The sequence below is a fragment of the Hylobates moloch genome, unplaced genomic scaffold (genome assembly GCF_009828535.3).
Source record: "Hylobates moloch isolate HMO894 unplaced genomic scaffold, HMol_V3 SCAFFOLD_1224, whole genome shotgun sequence".
NCBI classification, from domain to species: domain Eukaryota; kingdom Metazoa; phylum Chordata; class Mammalia; order Primates; family Hylobatidae; genus Hylobates; species Hylobates moloch.
In genome coordinates this window covers 1-12,670 of record NW_026653499.1, presented here as the reverse complement: position 1 = coordinate 12,670, position 12,670 = coordinate 1, and the positions used below count along the sequence as shown (strand labels likewise).

Sequence of the window (12,670 nt, the reverse complement as noted above, 5' to 3'; positions counted from 1 at the left end):
AACATAGTTTATCGAGGTATGTGTATGCAGCCATAAAAAATGATGAGTTCATGTCCTTTGTAGGGACATGGATGAAACTGGAAAACATCATTCTAAGTAAACTATCGCAAGGACAAAAAACCAAACACCACATGTTCTCACTCATAGGTGGGAATTGAACAATGAGAACTCATGGACACAGGAAGGGGAACATCACACTCCGGGGACTGTTGTGGGGTTGGGGGAGGGGGGAGGGACAGCATTAGGAGATATACCTAATGCTAAATGACGAGTTAATGGGTGCAGCAAAACAACATGGCACATGGATACATATGTAACAAACCTGCACATTGTGCACATGTACCCTAAAACCTAAAGTATAATAAAAAAAAAGAAGAAGAAATAAAAAGCATCCAGATTGGAAAAGAGGAAATTAAATTGGCCCTCCTTGCTGATGCTATGGCCTTATATCTACCTGAATACTCCACCAAAATCTCTTATATCTAATAAATAAATTGAGTAAAGTTGCAGGATACAAAACCAACATACAAAGGTCAGTAGCATTTCTATACCAATAACGATCTAGCTGAGAAAGAAATCAAGAAGGCAATCCCATTTACAATAGCTACAAAAATAAAATAAAATACCTAGGAATAAATTTAACCAAGGAAGTGGAAAATCTCTATAAGGAAAACTATAAAACACTGATGAAAGAAATTGAAGAAGACACACATAAAATGGAAAAAGGTCCCATGCTCATGGATAAGATAAATTAATATCATTAAAATAACCACATTGCCCAAAGCAATCTACAGATTCAATGCAATCCCCATCAAAATACCAACATCACTTTTCACAGAATTAAAAAAGCAATCCTAAAATTCATTTGGATCCAAAAAAGAGCTCAAAGTCATCCTGAACAAAAAGACAAAAGCTGAAGGCATCACAATGACTCACTTCAAAACATATTACAAGGATATAGTAACCAAAACAGCATGGTACTGTTATAAAAACAGACATGTAGACCAATGGAACAAAATAAAGAAACCAGAAATAAAGGCACATATTTATGGCCAAGTAATCTTTGACAAAGCCAAGAAGAACTTACATTGGGGAAAGTTCACCCTCTTCAATAAATGGTAGAGAAAACTGATTAAGCAGATGCAGAGGAATGAAAATGGACTCCTAACTCTCATCATATGCAAAAGTAAACTAAAAATAGATTAGAGATTTACACATAAGACATGAAACTATAAAAAACAGCATAAGAAAGCCTAGGGAAAACTCTCCTGGACATTGGTCTAGGAAAAGAATTTATGACTGAGACCTCAAAAGCACAGGCAACAAAACAAAAATAGAGAAATAGGATTATAATAAACTAAAAATATTTGACAGAGAAAAGGAAATGATCAACAGAGTGAAAAGACAACCTATTGAATAGTAGAAAATATCTGCAAACTATTCATCCAACAGCGGACTAATATTCTGAATACACAAGGAACTCAAACAGCTCAACAGTTAAAAAAAATTTTTTTTAATCCCATTAAAAAGTGGGCAAAGGGGGCTCGGCATGGTGGCTCACACCTGTAATCCCAGCACTCTAGGAGGCCGAGGCGGGTGGATCATGAGGTCAGGAGATCGAGACCATCCTGGCTAATGCAGTGAAAGCCGTCTCTATTAAAAATACAAAAATTAGCTGGGCGTGGTGGTGGGCGCCTGTAGTCCCAGCTACCTGGGAGGCTGGGGCAGGAGAACCGCGTGAAACCAGGAGGCGGAGCATGCAGTGAGCCGAGATTGTGCCACTGCACTCCAGCCTGGGTGACAGAGAGAGACTCCGTCTCAAAATAAATAAATAAATAAATAAATAAATAAATAAATAACGTGGGCAAAGGACATGAATAGACATTGTTCAAAAGAAGACATACAGGTAACCAGCAGATACATGAAAAAATGCCCAACGTCAGAATGAAAATCAAAATCACAATTAGATATCATCTTACCCCAGTCAGAAGAGCTATTTTTTAAAAGACAAAAAATAACAGATGTTGGCAAGGATGTAGATAAAAATAATTCTTACCCACCATTGGTGAGAATTTAAACAGCCACTATGGAAAAGTAAGATTTCTCAAAAAACTAAAATTAGAATTACCGCTGGATCCAACAATCCCTCTACTGGGTATCTACCCAAAGGAAAAGAAATCAATATGATATATTGATATATATCACCCTCATGTTTATTGCAGCACTATTCACAATAGCAAAGATATGGAATCAACCTAAGTGCCCATCAGTGGACGAATGGATAAAGGAAATGTGGTACATATACACAATGAAATACTATTCAGCCACAAAAAAATGAAGTCATGTCATTTGCAGCAACATGGATAAAACCAGAGGTCATTATTTTAAGTGAAAACAGCCAAGCAAAAAAGACAAATGTCACATGTTTCCACTTATATGTGGAAGCTAAAAAATTTGATCACATAGAGGTAGAGAGGGAAAGACAGATACCAGAGACTGGGAATCATGAGTGGTGGGAGGAAGAGGACAAGGAGAACTGGGTTAAAGTGTACAAACATACAGTAAGTTAGAAGGAAAAAATTCAATGTCCAACAGCTGACTGGGGTGACTATACTTAAACATGTATTGTACTCCGGTGGACACCCCAAATACCCTGACTTGATCACCACACATTATACACATGTAACAAAATTTCTCATGTATCTCATAGATTTGTACAAATAAAAAATAAAAAGCCTGGTTCCATTAATTCTTTATATTTAAAAAGGAATTAATTTTTACAGATATAGTACTTACTTTTCAATTTTATTGCATAACTTTTCATTAAAGTGAGAAAGCCGTTATATTCATAAGACAAACACAGTATCAAAGAAGTTAGAGTCATCAGGTAATGAAATAACAATCATCTCAAATTTGGATGCACATGCTCAATAACTTTTTCTCTCAGCCTAAATGCCCTATTGGCAGGGAAAAGTTATATGAGAGGGAAACAAAGTGCCAAGCAAACTGCACTGGCCCCTCAGGACAAAAACTCATCAGGGAAAGATTCAAATGTTTTAAAGTTCTGCAAAAGCAACATGAAAAACCAAAGTCCAGCATTGGGGGCGGGTAAAGGTGGGTTTATGAATAGGAAGGAAGGCTGGAAGTTTCAGCTCCCTTACAGAGTACCTGAAAAAGAGATACTTATTAGTAATTATATGAGCTAAATTCTCCTTTAGCATCTCTCAGTATTGATTCTCCGCAAAGATTTGTATACAATATTCCAATTAGCTCCTTGGGAAGAAATTTTGATGTAACTATTCTCATTCTACAGACAGGGAAATTCCAGAAGCCACTGCTGATGGGGAGTGGGGAGGGGCTGAAAAACCTGGCCACAGAGCAGAGGTGTTTCAAACGAGGGTGTGTGGCTTGGCAGACACACCTTCAATTCCTGAGCCTGCACCCAGGAGTGACAAGCCTGGACTCACAGCTGCCTGGCTTTTGAAAGAGAAAAAGAGGTCAAGTGGCCTTTCCCAGCTGGAAGATGCCTGTTGCAGCTGCTTTAGAATCCTATCCGGGAGGACACAATCTTGAAAAGAGGACCTGCCAGGAGAGCTGTGGCATGTGTCATTTGCTCCTTGGCCAAAACCATCATCCTTGACTTTCTGATGTTTATTATGTGGAACTTTGTCACAGGTTCCTACATGAAATACGCTGTCACTACCATAAAGAAACAAGCAAAAACAAAACAAAGATCTGATCTCTTATTCTCTTCAACGGTGCTTTCTTCTATTTTGATTGCCTCAAGCTTTTCGGAATGGAAACATATTCACTGTCTCAGAGGTTTCCTTTTCTCACAAAGGATGCTCCACTTCCAGTCAGGCTATGCACTGAATGCCCATTCTGTGCCTTGTGGAATTACACTGCTAGCTCCCATTCTGAGGAGTGTTTATCTTCCAAAGTGCCTCTCTACCTGTTTTCTTTGACATTCACAATCTGGGAGACCAGGCACCATGGTCCCTGCTTGACAGGTAAAGCAAGTTGGGCCCAGAGAACTGAAGTGACTTACTAAAAGTTCACGTCATTGGGCAGGTGCAGTGGCTCATACCTGTAATCCCAACACTTTAGGAAGCCGAGGCAGAAGGATCACTAGAGCCTTGGAGTTCAAGACCAGCCTGGCAACATAGCGAGACCCCATCTCTACAAATATTTTAAAAATTAGCCGAGCATGGTGGCGCATGCCTATAGTCCCAGCTACTGGGATGGCTAAGGTGAAAGGATTGCTTGAGCCCAGAATGAGCCAAGACCATGCCACTGCACTCCAGCCTAGGAAACAGTGAGACTCTGCCTCAGAAAATCAAAACAAGTTCACATTACTTAGGAGTGATGCTAGTGAGTCGGTCCTGCTCCTGACAGAAAGCAGATGACACTCTCAAGGTGGGTAATTTATAAAGGGGCTGTTTACAAAGAGAGGAGTGAGGTTTAGGGAAACCATGAGGGGCAGACCCTTGAGTCACAGAGCACTGTGCCCTGGGGGATGCCCTGGTGAAGCAGATGCCCTGTTGTCTCCTGATGGCAACCCCCACTGGCCAAGCCCAGCAAGAATCTCACTCGAGTTAGCCTCCCAGGCCAGGGAGTAATGTAGAGTGGGTCAATGCAAGATTCCAGCCCAGCCAGTGAGGCTGAAACTGGACATCCTGAATCCTCTCTTCATTAAGGCAAACCGTTCTGGATAGAACACTGCAAACATGCGAACCCTGGGAACCAGGCACACATGGATCGCATCCCAACCCTGCACTTGCTGGTTATGTCTGGATCTTCATGTCATCTATATGTTGGGGGATGGCACAACTGACATTGTGCTCAAGACTGAAAGAGGCAATGTCTGAAAAGCACATGGCCCCGTGCAGGTGAGTGCTCAGTAAACAGTGCACATTCTTGTCACTGGTCCCATCTTCATCTTACAGAACTGACAATAACCACAGCCACAGAGATTTTTCCAGTTTGGTCTCATCTCAACTGGGTGCTACAGATTTGCCATGAAATATTTTCAGGGATTTGTACAAATAATTGCAGACCTCATGATACAAAGTATTTCTTGGGCAAATTTCAAGAATTTGAAAGCTGTATCACACCTTCCTCTACACATATCTAAAGGCACTGGGCTCGTAAAATATAGAGGATGGGTTGAAATGAAATACAGTGGAAAATAAGAAATGAACACTGCTGAATTCAGTACCAAGTTTAATCTCGATGCTCCTATATAAAGACAAGGTCTTTTTTAGCCCCACCCTACTTGTGCCATCCTTAAACCCCTACCTCACACCCTTCCAGCAGTCCCAGATCTGCGCACAGTTCCATTTATCTAGGGAAGACTGACACTCTCAGGTGCTTACCTCTCAGTGCCAGGCCAGCTTAGGATTTCAAGAATTTCAATAACTTAGATGGCAGGAGAGAAAGAGGAGGCCTGAGAAGAAAAAGAAGAGACATGTGGACATCAGAAGGGCATGGAGGATGACCTGAAAAGGAAAGGGGATGGGAAGTGAACAGGTGAGAGAAAAGGGTCTCGGGGGCTTAACCTGCAATAACACAGCAAGTGGGTCTACAATGGGTGGGAAGTTTGAACAGGCAAACAAGAGAATGAGATAAAGCACTGCTTTGCCCAGTAATGCCCTCCTAAGAGCTTTACACTTTTAGAGAATTCCAAACCCTTAAAATCCTTTGCTAGCATAGAAAAGGATCTGACACTTCTGTCTGTACATCAGAAGGGTGTGAGCTCTGCGTTTCCATACAGGCATACCTAATTTTGTTGCACTTCACCTTTACTGTGGTTCACAGATACTGCGTTTTTTACAAATTGAAGATTTGTGGCAACCCTGCATCTAGTGAGTCTATTGGAACCATTTTTTCCAAAAGCATGAGCTCACATTTTGGTAATCTGCATTTTTCAAACTTTTCTGTTACTATTGTTATTATATTGGTCATGGTGATCTGTGATCAGTAATCTATTTTTTTTTTTTTTTTGAGATGGGGTCTCACTCTGTTGCCCAGACTGGAGTGCAGTCCATTTTAAAAAAGAGTTCTTTGATAATTTTATAAAAGACTATAGGCTAGGCACACTGGTTCATGCTTGTAATCCCAGCATTCTGGAAGGCTGAGGCAGGCAGACTGCTCGAGCTCAGGAGTTCAAGACCAGTCCGGGCAACATGGCAAAACCCTGTCTCTACAAAAAATTAAATAAATAAATAAATAAATAAATAAATAAATAATAAATAAATAAATAAATAAATAATAAATAAATAAATGACTGCAATGGTTTGCTAGTGCAGATTTCTTAAGCCAATTTTGATCTTTTCTTAGAGAATAGTCCATTTCATTCAGATTTTCAAATTTATTAGTACATGACCATAAAGAACTTACAATTTTTAAAACTTCTTTATCCTATTTTTGTTCACATTCCTGTCATTCTATTTTTGCTACATCTACATATTTCATTTTTCCTTTTCAGTGTTTTGAGAATATTTATGCTATTTTTAAGAGTTTCCTTGATATTTTCCAAAAGGATTATTTATCTTACATTTTTCTAACAGTGAAATTAACACTTCAACTCTTTCTGATAATGTAGAATATTGTAGTTAACAGCTCCTCTTTCATCTCTACCTCAATCTCAAGGCCCTATCAATTCTTAGTTTTTGTTAACAAAGGCTAAGATAGTCTTACCCAGATACTTACTACTAACATATTGCTTTTCCCATTATTTAAAAACTTTTTTTTTCAAATAAAAGGTCTCACATATTTGTTACTAAACCACCCTACTAGTGCAGAGCATATACACAAAGAGAAAAACCATTTTCCCAATAAAACATATCTGACTGTCCAGATGGTGGTGACATTTTCAGTCTGATATGGTAAGATGACAGTGACCTTGATACAGCATAAATATGTGTGCCATCTCATTTGCAATTCCTTACAGACCCAGCGTGGTTCCTCTCCAGTGTCTCCTCTTGGAACTGTACCTGATTTTATTATCAGTTTTCATCTGAATGCACTGGGGAATGAGACAATTTTGCTTTCGTTTCTTGGCCTGAAATCACTTGACCCTGAAAGACTTGTGAGAAGACAGGGTGAGAAATAGAGTCAACTGTACACAACATGATGATGAAGGAAGGAAGAGCGAGGGGGCTGCTTTTTCCATTATTTATCCTTTTGAGGAATTCAACATCTCACTCCATCTTATAAACAGTTACAATTATTTAATGTTTAAGTTATTTCAGTGTTCAGTGCTTTTGATATGAGGTTGATTTAATAAACTGTTTTCTTTCATCTCTAAGTTGATTAATCTTTAAGTCGTTTCTTTCTCCAGAATAGTACATAAGTGGTATAATTTCTCAATGCTTGAATGTCTGAAGCTGTCTCTCCATTGCCTTCACTTATGAAAGGCATCTTCACTAGGGATAAATTCTTGGATTAAAAATCTTCTCCTCTAGAGCTCCCTATTACCTTCCAGCATTCTATAAGGCTAGCCTGGTTTTTCCTTTTTTGTAAGTAACTGGCTTTTGTTTGTGCTTTTATCCTTATAACTTACCATTTGGCCAGGATGCATCTAATTATAGAACCCTCTTCTCATAGGTTTTTCTGGAACATGATGAGCCCTTTCAATCTGTACATGCAGCTCTTTCTCTGGCCACCAGAATCTTTATTCAACTATATTTCTGAATATTGCTTCCGCTCCACTTGTTCTGTTCTTTTCTTCAGAGATACCAAATACTGCTATGCAGAAGTGCCAGGCTCTGTCCTAGTATCTGCTATCCACTCTCATGAGTACCATCTCTATGTACTCTGAGTTCCGAGAGAACTTTTTGTTTGTTCTTGTCATGCTAATCCTATTTTATGAAGTTATTTTTTGTTTCTAATGTGCACTTTGGCTTCTGCATTTTTATTTTACTTATTTATTTTTATTCTTTTGAGACAGAGTCTCACTTTGTTGCCCAGGCTGGAGTGCAAAGGCGTGATCTCGGCTCACTGGAACCTCTGCCTCCCAGGTTCAAGTGATTCTCCTGTCTCAGCCTCCCGAGTAGCTACGATCACAGGTGCCCACCACTGCCTGGCTAATTCTGTATTTTTTTGTAAAGACGGGGTTTCACCATGTTGAAAAGGCTAGTCTTGAACTCCTGACCTTAGATGGTCCGCCCACCTCAGCCTCCTAAAGTGCTGGGATTACAGGCGTAAGCCACCGTGCCTGGCCTTCTGCATTTTTAAGTTTCTGTGGTTCCACCATTCGCACCTCGGCCTGTTCTTTCATTATGGCTTTCTATTTCTACTTCAAAAATGGCACATCTTCTGGTATTTTTTTGAAGAGGCCCAATAGTTTCTCGAAAATTTCTTCTAACTCCTGAAACTGAGATTATACACTGATCATATATGATTTTATGACTCTTTAAAACAATGTTTCTCAGTATCCTGTCCTAAGTCCCAAGTTTTACCACTTTTACTTCACCCAGACCTCTGGCCACTTTATTCATCTTTGGCTATACCAAGAGATATTTCTGGTAATAGGACTATTATTTTTGTTTACCTTTCAATGTTTAAAAAATGTCTTGCCTTGTATATACATGCTCCAGTAATAATTATTTTGAAAAAAAAAAAGTTTTTAAGCCTGTGAACAAAACAATAAAAAACTTTTTCTATCCCACAAAGAGCACAATAAAAAAAAAATGAACATCTGTTAATCTAGGATACAGTATATAGAAAAGTTATGGTATCAAGATGATAGTTTAAAGATATATATTTTTGCTTTCAAAAGCAAGGATTCTAATATATTAAGAAAATAGAAAGACAGTATTATTTAACCCTGTTCTCACATAAGCACCAATTTTATTCCAAATAATCACATAATTTTAAGAAATAATGTTCCTAATATATTTTTACAAAAAGTAACTTCAGTGTCATACATTCTAGAAATGCCATCTTGTACATTAGTACTACCTTACCTGAACTGAAACATTCCAGAAGTTCCAATACCTTCTACAGATTTCATTTTTACAGTTCAAAAAAATTATTTATTTTTCATGATAAATGATGCTACTGGTAACTTTACTTGGTAGAATTGTAATTACTTTGGTAATTTCTCACATATACTATATTAAAAAATTAGCCAGTCTAATGGCTTGCACTGGAGACCAGGGAGTTACATTTTGTTAAACCCAAATTGAACAGAGTTGAATTTAGATTAACACAGAGAAATGCATGCTCTGGGTTAGTTGTCCTTTGTATTTCTTGAAGCATCAGATGAATCATAAAAAGTTCAAAGAGCTTCTTATTACTCCTGTAAAAAAAAATGAATATATTATTTACTTACACATACTTAGAGAGTTTATCTGCAATGACACTGAAAGATAATTTATGTGTAAATATGAGGAAATGGCATCTGTTTTTCAAAATAGTGGAGAAAATAGGCGACTAAAAGATTAGGATGCTGAAACAAACAAAATAGGTTTTATGAGATAAACCTGAAGCAGAAAACCACTGGGGAAAAAAGAAAACTTTTTTTTCTTTTGAGACAAGGATAGTACAACCTTATGTACTATCCTAATACAAAAAGATTTACATCTTTTGTGGTCTTAAAGATTTATTTTAAGATTTGCTTGAGCATCAACTATTCCCAGTCTTCTTGTTCAAGCTTTGTTTTTTTATCTAAGTCTAAAATGAACCTAAGCTACAAACACATCACGAATAGTAAAACATTTTGGCCCAAGGTTATACTTGCACTTTGGGACTACTTTAAAAAAAAAAAAAATCCCATGAATTAAGAAGTAAAAAAGAAGTAAATCTAAGTAATGTTATTGCAGCTTCATGGCACCCTAGGGTAACTGCAATAGGCCTTACTGGGAATTTACTGAAATCAAGAGAATCACGGTGTAGTCTGCAAGAAAAGGAAGACAGTAAATTGACAAATTCAGCACCAGTAATTTGGTCAGTCAAATTATAAGGTTATAATTTGACAATAATTTATTACAATCCTCTACTAGGCATGTTACCAAATAGAACATATGGATCTCTTAATCCCTATCTACAAATAATTTCAAGATGCATTGCATTTACTACTCAAGTATATGGAAGCCTGGTAAAATCTAAATTCTCTACCGTGGGAATCATGGATGAGGGGATGAGGCCAGGAGGAGAAGAGCTGAACCTAAATCAAAATAAAAATGTTACTGTTATACAAATGAGTTGAGATAGAAGATGTCCAGATTTGCCTCAAAGGAAACACTAGAGTATACCAAGAATCACAGAAAATACAACTTAAAATTGATGTCCTTATTTATAGTTTAGTAACTGGTTATACAAGTTTCTGAGTCAGGAGAAAGATAAGGAAACAGAAAGCCCTTGATTCTCATAAAAAAATCCAAATTAGTAGCAGTAGGCAGTCCATAAGAGTTTACTAAAATAAACCCTGTTACCAAAGTAATTTAAAATCTCTTCTGCTTGCTTCATTCTCATTCCCTAAATTCACTTTAGTACATCAATAAGAATTTGCAAAACACACTTTTATCTTTTTATTTTCACCTGTGGTATTACAGAATACCAGTATGCAAGAATTTATTCTGATATTATTACTTGGTTGCTAAAAACTGCTCTTACTTTTATATGAAGCATTTAAAGTTCATTTATCTGAAATGACCTTAGAAACAACTAGATGTTCTGAGATCAGAACTCTAATTCTAGTCTGTCACTAAATATGTGGTCTTAGATCAGCATTAGTATTCATGAATCTTAATTTTCTACATCTGTATAATGGCAATTTTTTTTTAATAATCAAAGCTTAAGTAGCATGGGATTCAGAAAGGTCTAAATCAAGCTTGTCCAACCTGTAGCCCATGGGCTGCATGCTGCCTAGGATGGCTTTGAATGTGGCCCAACACAAATTTGTAAGCTTTCTGAAAACACTATGAGGTTTTGTTTTGTTTTTAGCACATCACCTATCATTAGTGTTAGTGTATTTTATGTGTGGCACAAGGCAATTCTTCTTCATCCAGTGTGGCCCAGGGAAGCCAAAAGATTAAACACCCCTGGTCTAAATGATCACAGTAAGGTATTTTTCAATAAAAAATGTTAGAAATAAGAAATTCTTACTTGATTTTGGAAAGTTTCTGTAAAATAATACTGAATTTTTCTAGTATTTGGAGATCAAGCTTAGGGGCTCGAAGCAGCACAGAGCAAGTACGAAAAAATGAAGAGTTGCTACAGGCTTCCAGGAAAGGCTGCAAGGATTCTGCAAAACAAATCAACAGTGCTTTACCATTAGGGAGTAGCTAAAAAGGAAATTAAAAACAAATTAAAATGAGAACTATGTGAGGCATTTATAAATATTCATTTAGATTTTCATTCTTTTCATACTTAAATTTTTGAGTGAAAATATCATCATTTGAAAAATTAAAACATACAGTGGCTCTTATTCAACAAGGCAAACAAAAGATAAGATTATTTACCCTAATATTAAATTCCTATTAGGCAAAACCTAGAAGAAATCCCACGTTTGAAAGAAAGGAGGAAAGCTATTTCTTCAGTAAGTTCATAACAATAAGTTCAGTTTAAATACTATAATTAGCAACAAGAAATTCTGCTTAAGTAGTAAATTAAAAAAACAAAAATCAAACAGCCTCCAAATTTGTGAATTTCACTTGACTATTAATGACAGTTTACACAGTTACTAGATAAGGAAGAATCTTTGGAGGATAAAAGCAAAAAGGGAAAAGATTCATTTATTTATTCATTTTTTTGTCAGTAACTAGATTAAATTTATTTATTTTTAATTTTAACTTTTTATTATTAAATTTAAATGTTTCAAACACTAATGAACAACAAAGAAAGACTGAATAAAACAACAAAACTTTACTATATGATGTTTATAAGCGACAAGCCTTAAATATAAGACAAAGGGCTGAAAGTAAAAGATTTGAAATATATATAATATAAATACAAGAAAGAAAGCTGATATAGCTATATTAATGTACAAAGTAGACTTTAAGGCAAGAAGTATTATGAGAGGTAAAGAGAGACATTTCATTATGATAAAATAGTCAATTCAGCAGAAAGAATAAACAAAAAATTTCATGCATTTAATAATTTAGATGAGACTCTGGACTTTTACGTTGAAGCTGTTACAAGTTAAGACTTGTGGGGCTATTTAGATGAAATGAATTATTTTGTTTATGAGAAGGACATGAGATGAGGGGGGCCTGCAGGCAGAATGCTGTAGTTTGAATGCTTGTCCCCTCTAAAACTCATGTTGAAATTTAACTGCCATTGTAATAGTATTAAGAGTGGGGACCTTTAAGAAGAGGTGATAAGGCCATGAGGCTCCACCGTCATGTGTGAGTGCAGCCCCCTCTTGCTCTCTCTTGCCCTCTTGTCTTCTGCCAGGTGATGATGCAACAAGAAGCCCTCACAAGATGCCGGCACCTTGATACTGGATTTCCCAGCCTCTAGAATATAAGCCATTAAACTTCTGTTCATTTTAACTTACCCAGTCTCAGGTATTCTGCTATAGTAGGATAAAACACACTAAGTGGTATATGCTAGGAATGGAGCACTGGAGACAACGGTTATGTGCCTTTTGCATATAACTATGTAGTAAAAGTAGGGTAACCAAACTCATTACTTTCACAGTAATAGTCCAACAAAAGCATGG

General features: G+C 37.0%; 1 long non-coding RNA gene across 2 annotated transcripts; it reads right to left on the bottom strand.

The window, feature by feature from the left end:
• Positions 1–154: 154 nt before the first annotated feature.
• On the bottom strand, positions 155–11,759 carry LOC116464663 (uncharacterized). Of its 2 annotated transcripts, XR_009212288.1 has the most exons (4): positions 11,113–11,758; positions 8,970–9,304; positions 5,376–8,377; positions 155–3,168 (listed from the first exon to the last, which is right to left on the bottom strand). It is a non-coding gene; the product is annotated as an uncharacterized LOC116464663 (long non-coding RNA). The 2 variants fall into 2 exon arrangements; XR_009212287.1 differs by having other exon boundaries at positions 5,376–9,304; positions 11,113–11,759.
• Positions 11,760–12,670: the final 911 nt, after the last annotated feature.